The following is a 19223-nucleotide window of genomic DNA, read 5'->3' as shown; positions in this document are numbered from 1 at the left end:
GTAGAGATTGCTCAAGATGTGAGTGAGTCGCAATCTCATGGAATTAGATTCAACCAAGCACCTACATGGGTTAGACAACATGCAAGGTACAAATATATCCAAGACATAAGATAGTCATCATAAGAGATATATCATGGATTAGTCATAAGCACATGTCTTGCATGTATCCAATGGAGTTTCTATTCCAAGTTCGAAGCATCAATGATGTTCAATTCACCTCTCAACCTGCAAAATACTTTCTCATCAAGAGGTTTAGTAAATATATCCGCTAATTGCTTATCGGTGCGAACGTGCTTAAGATTAATGTCACCCTTAGCAACATGATCTCGAATGAAATGATGATGAACTTCAATATGCTTAGTTCGAGAATGTTGTATAGGATTATGACCAATTTTGATAGCACTTTCATTGTCACAAAGCAGTGGAACATGTTTCACATAAATCCCATAATCTTTAAGAGTTTGGGTCATCCAAAGTAATTGAGCACAACATGAACCAGCGGCAATGTATTCCGCTTCAGCGGTGGATAAGGATACCGAGTTTTGTTTCTTGGAAGACCAAGACACAAGAGATCTACCAAGAAATTGACAAGTACCCGAAGTGGACTTTCTATCAACCTTGTCTCCGGCATAATCCGAGTCGGAATAGCCAACAAGATCAAAAGAAGACCTCTTAGGATACCAAATGCCAAAATTTGGTGTATGGATTAAATATCTCACTATCCTTTTCACAGCCTTAAGATGACATTCTTTAGGAGCAGCTTGATATCGTGCACACATGCACACACTTAGCATAATATCGGGACGTGAAGCATATAGGTATAACAATGAACCAATCATAGAGCGATAAACCTTTTGATCAACCGTTCACCATCTTTGGTCAAATCATTATGTCCACTAGTAGGCATGGGTGTAGACATACCTTTGCATTCTTGCATATTGAACTTCTTGAATAAGTCCTTGGTGTACTTAGTTTGAGATACAAATGTACCTTCCTTAGTTTGCTTGATTTGCAAACCGAGAAAGAATTTGAGTTCACTCATCATAGACATCTCAAACTTCTCTGACATTAGCTTTCCAAACTTTTCACTAAAGAGAGGGTTAGTTGAACCAAATATGATATCATCGACATAAATTTGGCATACAAATAGTTCTCCATTAACCCTTTTAGTAAAAAGAGTAGAATCAATTTTACAATTTCAAAACCACTTGTAATAAGCTTGGTCAAGCATTTATACCATGCTCTAGGAGCTTGTTTAAGACCATAAAGAGCTTTGTGAAGTTTGTAAACATGATTTGGTTTCTTAGGATTGATAAAGCCGGGAGGTTGTTTGACATAAACTTCCTCCTCTATTTCACCATTTAGAAAAGCACTTTTAATGTCCATTTGGTACAAGGTGATATTATGGTGATTAGCATAGGCAAGTAAGATGCGAATGGACTCAAGTCTAGCAACGGGAGCATATGTCTCACCATAGTCCATACCTTCGACTTGTGTGTACCCTTGGGCGACGAGACGTGCTTTGTTGCGAACCACTTGTCCATCTTCATCTTGCTTGTTGCGAAACACCCATTTGGTACCAATGATGTTGTGGTTGTTGTCGGGCTTCTCAACTAATGTCCAAACTTGGTTTCTCTCAAAGTTGTGTAGCTCTTCATGCATAGCGTTTATCCAATCCGGATCTTCCAATGCTTCTTCAACCTTCATAGGTTCAATGCTAGAGATGAATGAATAGTTTTCACAAAAGTTAGCTAAACGAGTCTTTGAGCGAGTGATTCTCCCGGTTTGTATATCATTTAAGATTTGCTCGACGGGATGATCTTTGGCAATTCTTGCTCGAACTCGTGAGAGCTTTTGCTTGGGTCTTTGTTGAACATCTTATTCATCTTGTTCTTCTTCTTGGTCTTCTTCATTGTTGACGTTGTCGTTCTCTTATCGTGGTGGAGAAGGAGGTTGTTGATGTTCGTCTTGATGTATTTCCTCGTTTTCTTCATCTTGGTGTGTCCCACTTGTGGATGCTTCCGTGTCAATTCTTGGTTCACTTTGTCGTGAAGTAGAAGCTTCCACTTGGACGGATGAAGTACTCTTCTTCACCTCCGTTGGATGAATTTTGCCAATGGACAAGTCTTGGATTGCTTCTGAAGGGTCTTTGTCTCCTACATCAATTGGCAATTGCTCTACTTGTGAGCCATTAGATTCATCAAACTTCACATCTACCGTCTCTTCAACCTTTCGGGTGAAATTGTTGTAGACACGGTAAGTGTGAGAGTTTGAGCCATAACCAAGTAGAAAACCTTCATGAGATTTAGGAGCAAACTTTGAACAACGATGCTTATCAAGAATGTAGCACTTTGAGCCGAATACTCGAAAGTATCCAACTTGGGGTTTGTTACCGGTGAGAAGCTCGTATGCCGTCTTGCCGAGTAGCTTGTGAAGATATAAGCGATTTGTTGCGTGACAAGCTGTCTCAACCGCTTCTGCCCAAAAGTGCTTCGGCGTCTTGTATTCATCAAGCATCGTTCTTGCCATTTCGATGAGCGTCCGGTTCTTCCTCTCAACAACTCCATTTTGTTGAGGTGTGTATGTAGCCGAGAACTCGTGTGAAATCCCTTCTTCGTCAAGAAAGGTGTCCACATTTGCATTCTTGAACTCCGTTCCATTGTCACTCCAAACCTTCTTGATCTTCACGTCAAACTGATTTTGGGCCTTCCTAGCGAAGTTTCTGAAGATCTTCTGGACTTGCGACTTGTCATTAAGAAAGAACACCCACGTAAATCTTGAAAAATCATCAACTATAACTAGACCAAAAGAATTTCCACCGAGACTCTTGTAGGCGTTGGGACCAAAAAGATCCATATGAAGTAGCTCGAGTGGCCTTCTTGTGGTCATGATGTTCTTCACGGGATGTCTTCCTCCAACCTGTTTACCTGCTTGACAAGCACTGCAAAGTCTATCCTTATCAAATATGACATCGTTAACTCCAAGGATATGATTTCCTTTAATAAGCTTGTCAAGGTTTCTCATGCCAACGTGACCTAGTCGTCTATGCCACAACCAACGTTTTGAGGATTTAGCAACAAAGCAAGTTTTAGGTTGTGCCTTTTTAGAGAAATCGACAATGTAAAGATCACCTCTACGCATACCCGTAAAGACCATTTTATGATTGTCTCGACAAAATACTTGGCAATCTACCTCAGTAAATAGGACATTCAAACCGAAATCAACAAGTCTAGATACTGAAAGTAAGTTGTAGCCGAGAGATTCAACAAGCATGACATTTTGAATGGAACTATCATGTGAGATGGCCACCTTACCAAGGCCAACCACTTTACCCTTTGAATTATCACCAAAGGTTACATATTTTCGAGGGCCGTCATTTTCAGCAAGCTCACGAAACATCTCTTCATCTCCGGTCATATGATCAGTACATCCACTATCAAGAACCCATTCCTTTCCTCCTGATTCATATCCCCGAAGATTTGCCATAAGACCAAAATGTCTCATTGCATCATCAAGATCGAAGTCACTATCATCATCATCATCATCATCATAGTATCCATGTTCATCATGATCTTGTGACTCATCATTTCCTAGAGAGGGTAATTCATTAGATAAATGATCATCAAAGTGGTCACTTTTATGAATTCTTATAGCTTCGAATATGATATCACTAATGATTCCAACATCTCCTTTAGCATGCTTAAGATTGGTAAGTTCAAATAGACAATTACCAAAACTAGGATCACTAGAGTTCATCTTACTCAAGGCAATAGATTTATGGAGAATTTCATCCAAAGTTTTCAAGGAATGATCAGGAAATCGTTCCTCAAGAAATTTCCATATAGTATAGGCACAATTAAGAGTAGGCAAACTAGCAATCAAATTTTTGGGCAATCCTCTAATGATGAGCTCAATAGTTCTAAGATTGCGAATCATGTCAATATCTTCATCTAGGGTAGGATGCAAAGGATCAATATGAGGTGCACAAGGGCTAGCAATATACTTGTTCAAATGATATTGATTGAAAATTACAAGCATCTCATTTTTCCACTCATGAAAATACTCTCCATCAAGAATAGGCACTCTATGTCTAAGACTCCCTAAGGTAGACACATCCATCTTCCTCCAATGGTGATTAAACCAAGGCAATGGAGACCAAAGCTCTGATACCACTTGTAGGATCTAGAAGTAGATGTGTCTAGAGGGGGGGGGGTGATTAGACACTTAGTGCTAAAGTTGCAATTTTTAGGCCTTTTTGGTTTGAGTGGAGTTTTAGGCACAATTTCAACATACACAATACATATCAAGCAAGCATGCAAAGAGTATATGAGCAGCGGAATGTAAAGCATGCAACTTGCAAGAATGTAAAGGGAAGGGTTTGGAGAATTCAAACGCAATTGGAGACACGGATGTTTTCCGTGGTTCGGATAGGTGGTGCTATCCTACATCCACGTTGATGGAGACTTCAACCCACGAAGGGGGTAACGGTTGCGCGAGTCCACGGAGGGCTCCACCCACGAAGGGTAATGGTTGTGCGAGTCCACGGAGGGCTCCACCCATGAAGGGTCCACGAAGAAGCAACCACCCACGAAGGGTCCACGAAGAAGCAACCTTGTCTATCCCACCATGGCCATCGCCCACGAAGGACTTGCCTCACTAGCGGTAGATCTTCACGAAGTAGGTGATCTCCTTGCCATTACAAACTCATTGGTTCAACTCCACAATCTTGTCGGAGGCTCCCAAGTAACACCTAGCCAATCTAGGAGACACCACTCTCCAAGAAGTAACAAATGGTGTGTTGATGATGAACTCCTTGCTCTTGTGCTTCAAATTATAGTCTCCCCAACACTGAACTCTCTCTCATAGGATTTGGATTTTGTGGAAAGAAGATTTGAGTGGAAAGCAACTTGGGGAAGGCTAGAGATCAAGATTCATATGGTAGGAATGGAATATCTTGGTCTCAACACATGAGTAGGTGGTTCTCTCTCAGAACATATGAGTTGGAATTGTGTATGTGTTCTGATGGCTCTCTCCACGAATGAAGAGGAGGTGGAGGGGTATATATAGCCTCCACACAAAATCCAACCGTTACACACAGTTTTCCAATCTTGGTGGGACCGAATCAACAAACTCGGTCGGACCGAAAAGGTAAACCTAGTGACCGTTAGAGATTTTCGGTGGGACTGACATGCGACTCGGTAGGACCGATATGGTTAGGGTTTGGGCATAACGTAATCTCGGTGAGACCAATTACACAAACTCGGTGAGACCGAGTTTGGTAATAAGCTAACCAGAGAGTTGGTCAGGCAAACTCGGTGGGACCGATTTGCTCTTTCGGTGAGACCGAAAAGTTACAGAAGGGAAACAAAGAGTTTACATTGCAATCTTGGTGGGACCGATTCGCTCTTTCGGTTAGACCGGAAAGTTACGAAAGGGAAACAGAGAGTTTGCAATCCCATCTCGGTGAGACCGAGATCCCTATCGGTAGAACCAAATTGCTAGGGTTTGGCAGTGGCTTATGACAAGTGAAACTCGGTGGCGCCGGATAGAAAGAATCGGTAGGACCGAGTTTGGCTTAGGGTTTAGGTCATATGTGGATATGGGAAAGTAGTTGAGGGTTTTGGAGCATATCACTAAGCACATGAAGAAAGAGGCTCATTAAGCAACACCTCATCCCTCCTTGATAGTATTGGCTTTTCCTATGGACTCAATGTGATCTTGGATCACTAAAATGTAAAATGAAGAGTCTTGAGCTTTAAGCTTTAGCCAATCCTTTGTCCTTAGCATCTTGAAGGAGTTCCCACAACCTTTAGTCCATGCCACTCCATTTTTGAACTTATCTGAAACATACTAGATAGAAACATTAGTCCAACAAGAGATATGTTGTCATCAATTACCAAAACCACCTAGGGAGCACTTGTGCTTTCAATATGACTATCAGATATGACCTGCCTAGGAGGGGCCGGGTCATCCATTATGGCGGTTCCTCTAAATGAGGCCCAAGAGTATACTAAGGGTGGCGGTTCATAGATAGGCTTGTTAAAAGGCCCAAGTCTGGAGGCGGCTAAAGGCCCGTAAGTGTAAACCGCCATGTATATGTAAACTTGTACTGTAAGGCATGTAAGATAAGTCACCGAGCCGGACACGTTTGTATGAGACGGCCGGGACTCTGTAGGCCGCAGGGCGTCAACCCATGTATATAAGGGGACGACCCGACAGTAGCTTAGGGCAAGAAACAACAAGTCGAAAGCCAGGCAAAGCGTGTTTGCTCTGTGGTAATCGAAACCCTAGCAATACCACCTCAAACTGGAGTAGGCCTTTACCTTCACCGCAAGGGGCTGAACCAGTATAAACTCTCTGTGTCCTTTGTCCCGTTTAACCCCTTTAAGCTAACCTCGTCGCAGTGGCTCCACAACTAAGTCCTTCCACGAGGACATCTTCCATGACACTTCCACTACACCCCTCCTCCACTCCTTTATATACGGGGGAGGGGGCACCCCATAGACACACAAGTTGATCCCTTAGCTGTGTGCGGTGTCCCCCTCCACAGAGTTCGAGGGGCGTCTCCGAGCTGAACGTGTGCAGATCATGGAGGTGCCGTGCGTTCGGTACTTGATTGGCTGGATCACGAACACGGTCGACTACATCAACCGCGTTACTCAGCGCTTCTGCTTTCGGTCTACGAGGGTACATAGACACACTCTCCCCTCTTGTTGCTATGCATCTCCTAGATAGATCTTGCGTGATCATAGGAAAATTTTGAAATACTGTGTTCCCCAAAGTGGCATCCGAGCTAGGTCTATGCTTAGATGTTATATGCACGAGTAGAACACAAAGGAGTTGTGGGCGTGGGTATATACATATTGCTTGTCGTCACTAGTTGTTTCTTAATTCGGCGGTATTGTTGGATGAAGCGGCCCGGACCGACATTACATGACCGCATTCATGAGTCTGGTTCTACCGACGTGCTTTACACCACTACAAAAAAAGACACATCCGTGACATTTTGGGCCGAACGAATTTTTTTTCTATCATACATATGACACTTATATGACGATAATTGTGACAAAACCCGGTATCATCATAGATGTGGTGGGCTCGTACTTCTGTGACAAAAAATCATGACAGAAAATGGGCTTTTCATCCTGGGCGGGCCGGAGACGTAGTTGCATGACATTCTTTGGGCCGTCCATGACAGAAAAAACCATGGTAGAAGCAAGGGGGAGGAAATTTTGGGAAGTTCCCGGTTACGGTGGGAGGTCGGGGGCCGAGCGATGCACGTTTCTCTCGTACATGTACGCACGTGTGTGCGAGGCGTTGGCTCTAACTGAACCCGAGCGAGGCGTTGGGCCCTAACTGAACCCGAGCGATTGTACTGCAGGCTATGCGTTACTGAACCCGAGCGATCGATCGATGGCTGTTAACTGAACCCGATCGAGCGATTCCTTCGCTACTGCTGCTAACTGAAGCCGATCGATGGGATGAACAGTGAGCGTTGCGGGGGGGTTTGGATGAATAGTGAGCGGTGGCGTTGCCTCTAGATGAACAGGACCCTGTGGTGTGGTGGAGGGCTGGATGAACAGTAGACAGTGGAGGGATGCCCATGGAGGGGTGGATGAACAGGACCCCGTGGTGTGGAGGGCTGGATGAACAGTAGACGGTGGAAGGGTCGTTGAACAGGACCCTGTGGTGTGGAGGGCTGGATGAACAGTAGATGGTGGAGGGGTGCCCGTGGAGGGGTGGTTGAACAGGACCCCATGGTGTGGAGGGCTGGATGAACAGTAGACGGTGGAGGGGTGGTTGAACAGTAGAAGGTGGAGTAGCACGCGGTGGAGGCTGGATGAACAGGAGCCTGTGGAGGCTGGATGAACAGGAGCCCGTGGAGGCTGGAGGAGGTCGACGGTGGAGATGAACAGTATCCCGTGGAGTCCCTTTTTCCGGTACGCCACACCCCTCCCGATGAACAGGACCCCCGTTTCGACCGTAGCGCTCCAACACAAGTCCGTTTCCTCCGTTTTGCGGTACGCCACACCCCTCCCGATCAACAGGACCCCCGTTTCGACCATAGGAGGTCCGTTTCCTCCGTTTTGCGGTACGCCAGACCCCTCCCGATGAACAGGATCCCGTTTCGAACGTGGCCGGTCGAACATAAGGCCGTTTCCTCCGTTCTACGGTATGCCATGCCTCGTTTCCATCGCATGTTCCGTCCAAGCCCTCCCGATGAACACGACGCATTCTGTTGCCTCCCCATGAACACGACGCATTCCGTTGCCTCCCCATGAACAACACGCATTCCGTTCCCTCCCCATGAACATGACGACGACGCTGTTTCTCCGTTCCGACCCAGCCATGTACACGAGCCCTGTCCGTACGTATGCGCGAGTAGGCGTTCGAGACCCCGCCCGTATGTACACATATGTGGCCGTATTTTCTTTCTTGCACCCTGGCCGTTGTACGTATGTGTACATGCTACGTGCGCGCCTCTACTACGACACGTGCACGCCTCTACTACGACACGTGCGCGCCTCTACATCGACCAGTATGTACGTACACATTCGCGACCAGAATGACAACGCTACGTACGCTTCGACCAGGTGGGTCCTGACTGTCAGGCACTTCCTTGCCTGCGAAGATGTAGCTGGTGGGTCCCAGCAGTCAGGGGGCGAATCATTTTTTTTTTTGCCCGGACGCACTTCCTTGCGTGCGAAGGTGTAGCTGGTGGGTCCCAGCAGTCGGGGGCCTGGTGGGTCCCAGCAGTCAGGGGGACGAATCATTTTTTTCGGATGCGCGTGCGGAGATGTAGCTTGTGGGTCCCAGCAGTCAGGGGTGAATCATTTTTTTCACGAAATACAGTGGCCCGTCCGGTGGGTCTCCGCTGTCAGGTGGAGGAATAATTATTTTGCGCGTAATAAGGAGGCACTTCCTTGCGGCTGCCATGGACCCAGCTGTCAGCCTCTCCACGTACAATACTCTTCCGATGGAAGTCGGTCGTTGACCACATTGACCACGCCGCGCCGAGAGCACCAGGGCGGTGGTCTAGACGACGGCGAGGCCTAGGAAGGGGACGACGCAGAGCCAGGGAAGATGCAGCAGTGGAAGCCCGCGCGGAGAAGAGTACGAGGGTTCACTGGTTCGGCTACGGTGTGAGGTTGTCGTTGCCGCAGAAAAACAGGGGGTGGGGCTGAGTAGAGGGATGGCCTGGCTAGCGGTGGGAGTAGTACGATGCGGTGAGGCCTCCGCGGCATCACAGCCGGCCACGGGAGGCAGGAGCACGCGACACGACCGGCGCTGCTTTGGGCGGCTGGAGCAAGAAGACCAAAGGTTGAAGAAGCACTACGGCCGTTGTATGGACATCGTACGCTCACTGCAACTAGAATCGTTTATATTGACTAAGTTGACAAAGCCCTTGGTATGCGTCAACTTAGTAGGCCCACAGCTCGGATTTGGCAGAGAACATATAGCCCATTTACGATATGTAAGAATGTACAGCCCATTTTTTAATTCTAATGGAATTTACTATAGCCCATTTACAGTTTGTTCAAAGTACAGCTCAACTTCTAGCTAGGACAATGATTAATAATTTCAAACAACCGCTCAAAACAGAATTCAAAAAAAATTCCCACATTTTGATGGGATCCGAAATATTTGTATCCGAAATTTCTAGTCAGGTTAAATATAATTTCAAAATAAAGTTGTATTACGTTAAAATCCAACGAAATATTGCGCGCGCAACAAGTAATGAAATTAAAAATTCCAAATTCCAAAAATAATAGATTTTTCAAACTAATTACGTGTTTGGTGCACAGTAACTGTCCAGTTATTATAATTACATCCCATTTATTATTTCTTAAAGTCCATTTTCTTGTTAAGCCTAATGCATACCTTCTAGGAAAGTTTGCAGCCCAGCGGGGCAGAGAATAACAAGTTGACCCGGATATTGTGTACAACTGTCGGCCCAGTTGCATTGCTGATGTTGAAAAAAAGCTATTTTTTATACACACATTAAAAAAATTTGTATAGATAAGGAACATTTTTTATACACACATTTAACAATTTTTAAATACATGATTAACACTTTTTAAAACATATTTTTTATTCAACAGTGGGCCCACAACAAGCGGAGGAGGTCACAATACACATATTTTTTAAATACATGATTAACACTTTTGCAAAAACAATTAGCCCACAGCGAGCCAATTAGCTCCAATCGGCCCACAGTGGGCCGACAGGGGCCGGTCGGCCAGTTATAGGCCGACTGGAATCCAATCGGCCTGCTGTGGGCTGACTAGGCCCAATCGGCCTGCAGCCGGCGGACGGTGTATTATTTTTCAAAAACATTTACCAGCGTAATATTTATGAAAATTAATTAAAAATTGTATTATTTAAAAAATCACGAAAAAAGGCCTGTGTAGTATAGTACAACCTAACATGGTTACTCTGCCCACATTCAGCGACGCCGGAAAGGCCCAAACAAGGCTTCTGTACAACTTTTTGAAGTCACTGAGCTCAATTAATAACTTAAGAAAAAAGTTAGATTACAATAGAACTTAATTAAAAGCTGTCACGAGCAAATAAATAATTCAATGGGTCCCACTTGTGTGTGTGAGAGAGAGAGAGAGATAGAGAGAGAGACCCATCGGCCGATGCTCGTAAATACATCTTTCAGCCATATGCATTGCTGATGCTCGGTAAAAACTTATATAGTTGACATAACCATATAGAACATCATAGCACACTGAACTTGCATACAAAAATTTCACGCGGGCGGCACAATCAGGATGGAAGCAGTGGATCGCTACGGGAAGGGCTATGTTGAAACCAACGAAGTCGTACATAACGGTTCATCGTCTTTATCAATGATGGGGAAATATCTTGAATGTTGTGCAAAGAAAACAGATAGACAACACAATAAGTTCTCCTAGCACATTAAGTTGACGTACAGCCCTTTCTAAAAAAAGTTCAGGTACAAAATTAGAATAGGTCACAATCAAATGTACTGGCATATCAGTGCTTCACACCCATAGCTCAGATTTAACTAGTATCTGACAGGATTCAGTTGTTACCTCAAATTAGAGCACATCCAGGCAGCCAGCCCTGCCTCTTCTCCCAAAGAAGCAGTGGCCTCCGCCGCGCGATGGAGTAGGCCCTGTGCCATCCATCGTTCCAAGCAACACAGGGAAAGTCTGACGTTGACTCCTGTAATGGACTTCGTCGACGGACCCTTGCATCAGCGGCGGCGGGAGGACTTCGATTGATGGATTGACCACTTCTTCGACATGCACGAACACTCGATACAGGTACATCCCTAACGTGGTCCGCGGCGGCCTTGGTGGCGACGAATAGTACAACCCCGGTTCCTACACCAGTATCTCAACACCAATCACCTTTGGTATGGTGGATGACTTCTTCATCCATGCCATAACCGTCAGAGCCCAGCTGTCTGGAGGAACAAACATACTTACGAGCTCACCTCCAAGGTCGTTGATAAGCTTGTTCATGGACTCGCTGTTCCAAGCACGTCAAGGCATGCCATGGAAGGTAAGCTTTGTTAAAAACTCAAGCTTAGAGGGCACCGAGCCCCATCCTGGGTGCCATCAATCAAAGCTCACCAGCGCGCCATCGCAGAACAAACGTCGGGAAGATTCGAACACACGACTGCAGTCGAAAGTTGTCTGGAACCTGACGAAGAAATCAGCCGGTGGCGGACAGACTTCGATGAGAAAGTCACTTATTTGGATGCCGTGCGCAATGCCAAGAGCTTTGACAAGGTCATCCGGCGAGATGGGAGGCCGGTCGCCGTTGATGGTTACCATCAGCACTTTGCTAGCAAACTGGTCGTCAAGCGCCGCCATGACACTGTTGAGCGATAGCACACAGTGACCGAAGGCAGGACGGACCTCAGGATCTCCGACTCGGAGATCCGCATTGACCGGCGACATGATAGTGCGCTTGAGTACATGGAGTACAGGAGGGGGATTTGGGGGAACTGGAGTAGGAATCGAGATTCCAGAGGTGGGGGGAGGGGCGAGAGACTGCGGATGAAAAGGTAGCATGAATTTCAAGCACGCGCCAATATGCTCTCGGCGCACGAGCGCATGAAAACACCGGTGGTGCCCACATGTCGGCCTAAGAGTCCTTATTCATTCTTTTTTGGAGAGCCCGACCTTTTTTTCAGGATCTTTTGAGAGCCCGACCTGAGAGTCATAATTGACCTGTTTGGCATTGCGTTACTACTCGGCCCATATTCAACGACACCTCACTGGCCCAAACAAGTGTACATCATCGAAAAGACATTGAGCTCAAATTATATAACTTGAAAAAAGGAGATATACTCTGAACACTAGAGAATGGTGATGCCCTCATTTAGCCCACCAGTAGTTCGAGACAATAAACAGTTCGAAACAACGATATATACAACATTCAAACACTGACTAGTGACTACTACTGACATAAACAGCAAGACATGATAGTTCATAAGAAGTCTTGCTACACCACCAAAACGCACCCATCTGCAGCGCTCAGACTCTCCTGATCCAGACAAGAATGACATTCTAAACAGAAGCAACTATTACATAATAAGAGTGACATAGACGAGGATGACCAAATGACAAGGAATATGCATAACAAAAGAAAGAACTACCCATCCAGAACCAGCAGCAAAGACAACAAAGTCATTCGAAGAGATGATCCAACACCATCATAATTTGCAGCCCCGCTTCAGCGACCAGTGATCCGGAGACACCAGTACTCCACCCTTTCGATGCAACAGCCCAATTACCTATCAACCTGAAGGCTCGAACCACATCACTGCCTGTCGTATTTGAGACATCCAATGATCAAAGTTAATCCGGATGCCTTTGTCATTCTCACCTTGTTTTGGCTGCAGGCTGTATCGTTGACAATCAGGGGAGTTTGCTCCCGAACTCCTAGGGCTCGCCGTGTAGACACAGTTTTCCATAGCAAACAGAGCCTCTCTGCCATCAAGGTCCTTGCCAACGGTGATCTCCTAGTTAATCGGATAATTGAGTCCGAGAAACAGAGAGTGTGAACCAAGGCTGTTTACCCGCCTCCAACTAAAAAATCCTAAAGGCCCCAACAAGCTGGTATCCTGCTCATAGACGTAACAGCCACTGTCCGGATACTCACGTATTACACGGTGCTTGTATACAGTGGGGTTTTTGCAATATAACTTTTCTGGCTCATGTATCCGAATGATCATCAGTCTTTTGTCATCGTCTGATCGAGCGAGGAACCAGTTGTGCTTCCCTGTTTTCGGCAAAGGTGGTGTGAATACAAAGGGCAGTAACTGTAGGGACACTTCATCATATCAAAAAGGACAGGCATTGTTAATGTAAGATCAGCATTGTTCAGAGTATGACTAGGATAATGCAAGAAACAGCATTGATATGTCCCTGTTGGAACTGGGAGGAAAATACAGGGAAATGTATACTGGGTTCGAAAATATAGAAGTGCCATGCATGGTTATACTCATGTTATCTCGCAATTGATTCTTCACAGGAAACTACCATGTCATGCATGTTATGTAATCATGTTATATCCTCACAAACAAATTCTTCAAGGTAACTAACAGACCATGCATTGTTATATACTCGTGTTCTGTGGGCAAAAATTTTGTGAGGATATTATTCTAGCCATTGATTGCTGAAGGGCGAATATAGGTATGTACACATGGTAAACATTACAGGATTTCACTACTTCCAAATATAGAGTTCTCCATATGCACATTTACTTCCCTAATGTATGGTTAGATGAAACCAACAGTGTGGTGCATGTTTCTATATCATGAAAATGAGGAAACTAACATGGCCATTTATACACACTCATATTTAGTAGTAGTATATAGATTACTGTAAAATAAGGATAATATCCATATATTCCTAACCGTTTGATTATTCAGGGTACAAATTGGATGTAATGACATGGTCACAATCGCATGAATTAACTCATTCCAAATATAGCTGATTTACGGCATCTCTAATACATTGCCATAGTTCTACTCAAATTCTGCTCAAACAGAGATACGCCAATCATCACAAAAAGTTCAAACAGTGTCATGGCGTCATCATTAATATGAGAGGAAACAACTTACATGTGTCGTCCCAGCAATACGTGGTGCCATCTGCTTTGTCGATTGCGTAGATGATGCCATTGTGTTCAATAGCATCACAGAAGTGTGTATCATCTTTGACGATGATCCACTGCGAGCTGAGTTGTCTCCAGCTAAAGAAGGCACCAGCGTAAAGATAGGCGAGTCCGCGGTCGAACAAGGCAATTAGCTTGAAGTCAGCATAATTCGCATGTCGTGTGGGCACTTGGCAGATTACAATCTTCTGCAAAACAAGGTCCGTCCAACTAACGTAGTAATCTAGATGACTTGGACCGCGATGGTAATACTCTATATAATCCAACGGAGGAAGGATAATCTCATGGGAGGTCTGGAAGTTCATGAGCACCAACCTTTTACCGTCTTCTCTGAAGGCAGCCATCCAGTGGGAGTTCATGCCGACCTAGTACATACCTGCCAAGAAGTTTCGGGCGATGGTGATCGGATCGATGTCCAGGGAAATGATGTACGGCGACCCACTACATACCTGCAAAGAAGTTTCGGCTAATGGAGATCGGATTGAAGTCGAGGGGCATCATGCACGCCTCCGTATCATGGTGAGCCAATCTCGCAAGACCAGATAGCAGCAAGCAGGGTGTCTTGAAAAGCTTAGGCCTCGCTTCGACGATGCCCGTGTGCATGTCCCTCGAGCATGCAGCCAGCCGCAGGGCACTCAACATATCCATACACGAACAACAAAGGTCGAGGATGTCACTGGGGAGATTGCTCCAATCGCGTCTCATATGGATGCTGCGCGGTTCGCATTCGGCCATGGTGGAGTTTGGAAGGGGCTTGATTTATGGGGGAGAAGGATGTCGGTGCTGGAGCGGCTAGTGAGGGAATAGTGGTACTAGGGGAGGCGAGTGAGGCGACGGTACATGGGGGCACAGTGAGATGGAGAAGGGGAAGGAGATGGAGATGGAGTGGTGCTATGGGAGCGGAGAGGGAGACGAGGCGAGGCGCCAATGTGTTGTACAGCGGCGGTGACAGACTGCACTGTGCACAGGGTGAGGCTGACTTTGGTAACCCGAACACGCCGCCTGGACTAGTGTCAGGCGCAAGGTGTTGTCACTTCACTCTGAGGACCGGATGAATAGTATTTTGACCATCAAGTGTACCACAGTTGTACTACTACTACTTGTAGTAGTAGTAGTAGTAGTAGGTACATGAGTACTCCAGTATTGTATAGCGTAAATAGGTCTCCTGTGCTAGCATGCCTGTTCACTTCATCGTTCAGGTATCATCCATATTGCGAGCAGAACCAAATTCTCATGCATGCCCAATCAACGCTCTGCCACGATGCATGCAGTGGTCGTTCTGGTGCATCAAGGACGGCATGCAGATCGTTCCACACTTGAGAAGAGGAAAAATGGAAAGGTAGGACGCGGCAGCAGAGGAAGAGAACGCTGGCTAACGAGGCTGGGAGGGGATCGAGCAGGAAGTTAAGGCTCCACGCCTAAAGGTTTTGGGAAAACCTGATTTTCATAAGGTGACTTATACTCACCTAAACGGAGGGAGTATTCCATAACCAGAGAATGTTGTGTCTCCCACTCACGCACTCAAAAAAAAACTACGACACATTTTTTTATCTGTTTGCATAGGTCCCACCTATCAGGAAGGATGGGCACGTACATGAACAGGTACGACTCATCAGTCTACCCGCATAGCCTTTTCGTTTAGTCTACCTAGCCGTCTAATCAACTGCCTGCACGCCACTTCTCCCTTTTACTTCTCCATCGGGAACCGATTCTCCTCGGCTTCTTCACCTCCCCTTCGTCTTCATTTGCATCCAAACCCCACTGTGTTCACATTGTTTTAACCTCTTTAAATAATCATCTACTACTTCAGTTAGACTAGCCATCTAATCCTAATTCTCCAAACCATAGCCCTCCATTCCAACGGTTCCAAATGGCGATAGAGATCGAGATGCAGGTTTTTAGCGTCCAACATGTCCTCGTCGAAGGCTCGATGCGCATAGTTGCCACCGTCACCGTCCACCCAAGGGTTGTTCGGCAGTGGATCAATAATGTATCCAACTCCCTCGAAAAGGTAGAGACGAGGGTCATCGGTCTCAACGCAGAGTACACAGAGCGTGCCCCTGGGAAGATCCAGCGCGCCGCCGTCCTTCAGTTGTGCTTCGAAGATGATGTTTTGGTGTACCACATCATACACTCGCCCTCCATACCAGGTGGGCTTCACGATTTCTTGTCTCGGGAGGACGTATACTTATGTGGGGCAGCCATCGAAGGGGACAAACAGAAGTTGGAGCTGTACAACCTTGATTTGAATAGCATCGCTGACCTACAAACCAGAATCAAAATTCCTGTAGAAGTTTGTGATAAACAGACACCATCCCTATTCGACGTAGCAAATTTTGTGCTCGGTACAAATCTTCAGAAGGGTGACGAGACGGTGGCATTAAGGTCGTCTGGATGGGAGAATTATCCCTTGACGTACGAGCGGATAAAATATGCTGCCCTCGATGCCCGTGTGAGTTTCGAGATAGCTGCAAGGTCCAAAGAGCTTGTTGTGAAGCCGTCTCCCACAGAGAATGAAAACAAGAAGAAGAATAAGAAGAAGAAGAAGAAGAAGAAGAAGAAGAAGAAGAAGAAGAAGAAGAAGAAGAAGAAGAAGAAGAAGAAGAAGAAGAAGAAGAAGAAGAAGAAGAAGAAGGCTGCACTAGCAGGAGGGCATTATGGATGGATGAACTATTTCCTCTCTTGTAAAAAAATTACTCCCTCTCGGTGTATATTGATATAGATGGACTATTTCGATGGTGTGCATGTCTTTGGAACAGAGTAGTAGCGTGGGTCCGCTTGACTATAAGGAACTATTTATCCGCATATATAGCTTTCTCTGCTACTCCTTCCAGTTATCGGTATGCAGTGCATGTGTCCGTAGACATGACAGCTTGTCCATGGAAGTTCAACTACGGTGACCATCATGTTTCATCTCGCGATTCCCACGACGCCTCTCCAACCCACGGCACCACGCCCCCCGATGTGCGCCTCACCCCTCTCAGTCGCACCGCCCCTCTGCCTTTGTGTGCATGACATGTGGGCCACCTAAAATGCGGCGAGCATCAAGTTTCTACCACAGCCACCCGCGATTCCCACGACGCCGCTCGAACCCATGAAACCACACGTCCCCCGACTTGCGGCTCACCCCTCTTGGCCCCACTGCCCCTCTGCCTACGGGAGCATTACATGTGGACCAGTCACCTATCGGGTCCACATGTTATTGACTCAAAGGTAGGTGTAGTAAGGCGCTGAAGCTCACTCCTGATGGCCCTGAGAGGGAAATGTAACTCCTGCGCCAGGGTTTGTGGTGCTCCCGCAGCACGAACTCGTGCCAAACTCGAGATTTGTTTCTTTACTATACATGCACGCAACGATTTAATGGACATTGTAATCTCAACATGTGATGGGGAGCTCTAAATTTGAATTTGAAACTTATAAAACGAAAAGATTCAAAACAAATAACTGGGAGAGAGGGAGTATATCGTAGGATGTGTCCCATACAAAATAAGTCCCCTAGTTTGTCACCGCGAAGATGCGGTTAGAAAGGAGCACAACATCTTCCTACTCGTACAGCAACAAATTGGCTGCAGACAGCATGGTCCGCCTTTGACCGCCATGTGCAAGGTTCGTGCTATCTTATTCAATCTCACTGTGGTTCCATCATACCAATTCATGCGGTGGCCCGTTGCATGGCCGATCCCAATGTTGGACAAAGGTTCTACGGGAACGGTTTCACCGTTGTAAATGTTGTGCAAATTGATATTGGTACCCTCCTGTACAATGCAAGCCAATCTCCACTCGCACCGAGCCTAACCTGTGAAACAGTGGGCAGGGGGAGAATTAGGAAATGGACACAGAAGTAGTCTTTAGAATGCATTTACTACTTGATCAAACTCATCTTACCTGCTCATCGGAGGAAATCCGAGTGCCCCTCAATGTCGGCATCTCAAGGGGCGTCAACTTGCAACTACGGCCACGCCGCACTAGAGAGACCCCCAAGGAAACATCCTCCTGCGTTCCATGGAACATCAAGATGCATTTGTATGAGTAGTTTATCTTATGAGAGAAAAGGATGAATGAGGGACGGCCTCTAGAGATAGAGATGGACACTACTACTACCAATGTGCTGGCCCGTGTGTTGCAATGGATCCAAAGTAGTAGAATAATACTTGTTCACGTGCTTGAAATATAAACACTCTAGTTTTGATATACATGTGTCAGCAGACATGACAACTTGTCCATGGAAGTTGAACCACGGTGACCATCACGTTTCTTGTTTCTACCACTAAGCCACTGAAGTTCGGTCCCGTGGGCCCCGAGAGGGAAATGTAACTCCTGCAGAAGGCCTTGCGGTGCTCCCGCAGTACGAGCTCGTGGCAAAACTGGAATTTGTTTCTTACTACTACCAACTAGTACTAGTAAGGCACACGTGCATTGCACGCATGAGATTCTGGTGGTTTGTGCATTATGCTTCTACATGTGGAGCTTTCTGGATTCTAACATGTGGCAAAATCTGGTGGAATGTAAGGTTAGGAAAGTTTGATTAACTTAGGCGAGTGTTTGATTCAAGCCAAACCTTAGGCAAGCCACACTAAGGCCCCACATGACATACACACAAAAATGTGGCAAGATTCCCTTAGGCTTGCCAACTTTTTTCTCTCGTTTTGAAGAACTAATAACTTTGCCTAAGCTTAGTTGTGGCAAAGTTAGGGTCTGTTTGATTCAAAGGATTTTCATAGGATCTTTGAAGGATTAGAATCCTTAGGAATTTTTCCTATGTTGGTCGTTTGATTGGTAGGATTGAATCATGTAGAATATTTTCCTAAGGATTCATTTGTAACACGTTTCACAAGAATTCTAACATGCACTCCAACCTCTTGAAAGAAATCCTTTGTTTTTCATGTGACACAATCAAAAAAACTCAAATCCTATAGGGATCCAATGAACATGCCATTCTAATCCTACTTTTTTCCTATTCATGTGTTTCTGCAATCCTATGAATCAAAGAGGCCCTTAGTCATGAATTAAGTTCAACCATGGAGTCTTCTAGATTATACATGTGGCAGAATCTGGTGGAT

The sequence above is a fragment of the Triticum urartu genome, chromosome 5, assembly GCF_003073215.2.
Source record: "Triticum urartu cultivar G1812 chromosome 5, Tu2.1, whole genome shotgun sequence".
In the NCBI taxonomy this organism is placed as follows: domain Eukaryota; kingdom Viridiplantae; phylum Streptophyta; class Magnoliopsida; order Poales; family Poaceae; genus Triticum; species Triticum urartu.
This window is presented reverse-complemented; position numbering follows the sequence as displayed.